At 35.9% G+C, this 4,905-nt stretch overlaps 1 pseudogene; it reads left to right on the forward strand.

The window, feature by feature from the left end:
* The first annotated feature begins 260 nt into the window (after positions 1 to 260).
* LOC141498905 (BTB/POZ domain-containing protein KCTD1 pseudogene) lies at positions 261 to 823 on the forward strand (annotated as a pseudogene).
* Positions 824 to 4,905: the final 4,082 nt, after the last annotated feature.

A 4,905-nucleotide genomic window follows, 5' to 3' on the forward strand; every position in this document is an offset into this window, starting at 1 on the left:
AAAGTAGTAAGCAGTATAGAAGTCTGTTTCTGGTGACCAGGAAAGCTTCTTAGCAACCCCTGCAAGCAGGGCTACCACTACTGCTGTACCTGCAGCAGCAGCAGAACCCCTGAGCTCCCCACTCCAAACCCAGGGGTGCAATAAAGGATTGGAAGGGTGGAGGAAGTGCCCCTCCTTGGATATTAGAGAAGTAAGACCATCCTTTGCCATCTACCCTCCCCAGGCTAGAACTGCCACTCTCCAGCCAGAGGTATACTAGACCCAATATGTCAAGATTTCTAATGACTAGATATCCTCCATCTCCATTAAACAATCAAGGTATTCCTACTTGAGCACAACTCACAAAATCTAATGCACCCATTCATATTGATATTGGGTGATCTTATGTACATCAGCAACTTGGTCACATTCACCAAATACCCTGAGTCAAGAACTGGAAGACTTTTTGATGGAATGGAACCAATTGTTTTGGACAATTTCAAATTTTATTATTTCATTGACAGAGGACAGTTGCTCAGATATATACTAAGCTTTCTACAAATGGAAAAGCTGCTGTTTCAAGAACAAGACTTTGGTATATGAAGAGGCAAAGTATTTTCAGCTTCAACCCATGTTAATGGAGATGGAAACATGGAACAAGAATCTGGGAAAATGGTTGTTGGTTGTCCCAAATGTGATAAATCTTTGATAAAAATAGGTATTCCCAGGAATTGGAGATGTGATATGTTGGAATCATGATTCAATGCATGCCATCAGATTTCTACTGAAATACTGTCACCTCAACTCAGTGCAGGTACTTTTACTTTCAGTAAAGAGACTTTGAAATTGTGGGCTCCAGACTTCCCAATTCAATGAATACATATTGAGACATCTTGTGCATTCTTAATCATTCAAATAAAGCATGATCCTTTGTACTGAATGGACATATTTCTTATGCAACAAAAGGAAGAAGGAGGAGGAGGAGAAGGAAAAGGAGGAGGAAGAAGAAGTAAAAGAAAATAAAAGAAAAAAGGAACATTCATTGCAGTTGGGATATCAAACCAAGTCTTGGATGATAATGCAATAAAGACACATTTCTATCAAATAGAGACCATATCTATGGGAAAAATCAGAATAGTAATAATAACCTCAAAGTGTATATATATATATATATATATATATATATATATATATGCATATATATATATATACATGTTAAAAGGTAGAAATTGCAAAAAATAATAATATTAATGCCCATGGTAGTTGAAATTAGTGCTATGATATCCATTAAGTGTCTTAGGCCTTCCTGAGACCCACTTATCAACAAATAAGTCATGACCAGTGAGGACACAATCTTCTTACATTTTTTATTGCCAAACAGTCATTCAGTTTCTCTCTTTCTCTCTATTTTCCCCTGACATTCACTTATTTATTTTATATCTTGAATTGAGTTTCTTTGCACATAGAGGTTTGGTGGCCTATCTTATGGAGGGAACAATTCAGAACTTCAGAACCCCATTCAAAAGCATATTACTTCAAAAAGTTGTTAAAATGAAAGTTTAAAATATAGATTGTCCAAAATTTTACCTCTTCTTCTATTTTGCCATGTGAACATCATATTGTTTCTAAATTGACAAACTTTACAAAGGGTCTACGATTATTACTTGTTAGAATATGTTCTGGTTTGAATCTGTTGACCTACCATTTTTCAAATTTTATAATGCATTAGGCAATAAACACTGTTAAAATTTTTTTAAAAAGGAAACTATGGCAGAAACTGGCATAGACCAATATCTTACATTATTTACCAAGATAAGTCAAAATGGATACACAGACTAGAGAAAAACAGAAATATTATAAGAAAATAAGAAAAATCTGGAATATATGGTTATCAGACTTATGGATAGTGAACAATTTATGAATAAGCAAGTGATAGAGAGCAAAGTTTGATGTAAAATGACTAATTTTAATTGCATTAAATTAAAAGTTTTTGTACAAATAAAACAATTGCAGCCAAGATTAGAAGGAAGCAGAAAATTGGGGAAAATTTTATAGCCTGTCTCTCAGATAAGTCTTCTATCTCAAATATATAAAGAACTTTGTCACATTTATTTAGTTACACATGATTACTCAACTGATAGTTGAAGAATATGTACAGGTAGTTTTCCAATTATGAAACCGAACAGTTTCCATTGGAAAGTAGAATCTGCAGAAATGAAAACACAAATCAAACCTTAAGATCCATCTCCTGCTGTTCCCTTCTCCTGACTAATCTCTACCATTTGGAGGGAAGAGGTATATTGAAATAAAACCTCACTTCTAATCACTTAATCCTGTGCATCCCATTTATTATTTCACTTGCCTCCAGTCTGATTAACCCTTTGGGGAAGGAGTACTGCTCTCCATTCAGTAACAAACATTCTCATGTCTGGCCTTTTTTTTTTTTAGGTTTTTGCAAGGCAACGGGTTTAAGTGGCTTGCCCAAGGCCACACAGCTAGGTAATTATTAAGTGTTTGAGGCCAGGTAGTCCTGACTCCAGGGACAGTACTCTATCCACTATGCCACCTAGCCAGTTCTGGTCATTCTCTTTTTTAAAAAAAATTTTTTTTATTTATTTTCATCCATATGCACATGTTTATTGTTAAGTTACTAAATCTCCTTCTACTCTCCTCCCCCCCAGTGGCAAACAGTCAGGTTAGCATTATACGTACATATTTTCATAAACATTTTCAAATTAGTAATTTTCGGTATGAGGGATTAGGATTAAGGGAAAGAGATACATAAGGGATAATTTTTATAAAGTGTTCATCAGATTTGGAAAAGTTTTTTTGCGTGTGTGTGTGTTTTGTTGGTTTTTATTCCTCTGGATGGGGAAAATATAGTCCATAGCCAGTCAAATGCAGTTGTCCTCTCTGGACTACTGAGAGGAGATGCTTCCATCAAGGTAGTCCATCTCACAATATTGTTGTTGATAAGTAAATGACTGGTCATTTTTAGGCCTTCACATCCCAGTTATTCTGAAGCCCTATAGGTTGTCATCCAAACCCCATTTCTTATTTCACACCACCCAAAAGTTTTCCACAGTTTTTACATTCCTTGTGGAATGTCTGTTCCAAAAGCAACAAACTTCCCTTCCTTCCAAATCTTTTCCTATCTGAATAATCCCAGACTCCTCATTATCTCTCCCCACTCATATCCAATTTTTGCCAGTCTATTGAGTTTATTCCCTTCTCTCCTCTGACATTGTCACTAATCTAATACAGAACCTCCTCACTTCACACCTGCTCTATTGCAATAACTTAACTGGTGGGTCCACCTGTCTAAAATTTCTCAAAACTCCATCTTCCATTCAGTCACCAAAATGATTTTCCTAAAGCATAATTCTGATCATATCAACCCCACTACTCAATAAACTATAATGGCTCAATATTACCTCTAGTATCAGATATGTAACCTTCTATTTGGTATTCAAAACTATTCATTGCCTAACTCCCTTCAACTTTCCAGTCTTCTCACACTTCCCTTCCCCTCCCACCATACACATGAGCTAACATTAACCCCTTTTCTGTTCCTTGGGTAAAACTTTACCTCTTGCTCCAGACTTTCCACTGGCTGCCTCTCATGTCATAAATGCTCTCTGTCCTCATCTCCACCTTGACTTCCCTGGCTTCCTTTAAGTTCCATTTAAAACCTCATCTTCCACAATCTTTCCCTTCTCAATTCCAGAGTCTTCTTTCTATTAATTATTTTCTATTTATTTTTATATAACTTGTTTGAATATTTTTTCATCTTTTTTCTAATTAAATTGTGAGCTCCTATAGGTCAAGGACTAACTTTTGATTCTATTTTACATATTATATAGCTAGATAATCTGATGGACATAAAGATCTGTGTTGGTCAGAATCACCAAGGGTGATTCCTCATTTGGGGAGATCAGAAGATACAATGACTAATGCAAGATAAAATCACAGCTTCCATGTTCACATTGGCAATGGATTTGCTTGCTCACTCATGTCATTCTAATAACATCAACTCGGATATTTAGTTTAGCAGAGAACACATGTATCTCCTTTGGATTCGGACAAACAACCCAAATAGTTGGCAATGAGAGGTAATAGCAAAATACCTCTACTGATCTTTATTGCAAATAATAGAGCATTGTACTACAGACCCTAGATCCAAGTTCTCAGCCAGATACATGGCCTAGTGATGATTCCCTTTGCTGGGGCTCAGTAATGTCTCCATATACTGGGATCTGAGAGCTTTCATTTGTGTAAAGGAGTTATACAGAAAGTCTAAAAAACATGCCATGCAACATTTCTTCAAATTTTTGCAGACAGTATGTTGCTGCCTCTTTTCTTCTGTAACCTAAACATCTTCTGTGAATGGTTTCTGTTTCAGTCACTCTCCAGGTTACCTCTCTCTGGATCTACTTTATGAATTTAATGAAATGATACAATGGACAGAGTGCTGACCTGATAATATTTGAAATGTAATATTTGTAATGTGCCAAATAGTAATCACACTATCTAGTATATATGAAGTACTAAAGCTTATTGCCATTGTAGTTATTATAGATGCTGTTTTATTGTTGACTTGAGTTCTAGAACTGAATCAACTGCAACATACATTTTTGAGAAGTTAGGGGGTTCAGTGGATAGAGTGTTGGACCTTGAGTCAGGAAGACTTGAGTTCAAATCTGGGCTCAGACACTAACTATAAGACTATGGACAAGTTCCTTAACTTCTGCAAGTCTCAGTTTCCTCATCTGTAAAATGGGGATAAAAATAGCATATCTTCAAGAGTTGTTTTGAGGATCAAATGGGATAATATTTGCAAAGCAGCACAGTGTCTGGAATATGGGGGGGGGAATGCTATTATTACTATCTTTACTACCACCATTACTACTACTACTGTTATACTTA

The sequence above is a fragment of the Macrotis lagotis genome, chromosome X (genome assembly GCF_037893015.1).
Source record: "Macrotis lagotis isolate mMagLag1 chromosome X, bilby.v1.9.chrom.fasta, whole genome shotgun sequence".
Classification (NCBI taxonomy): domain Eukaryota; kingdom Metazoa; phylum Chordata; class Mammalia; order Peramelemorphia; family Peramelidae; genus Macrotis; species Macrotis lagotis.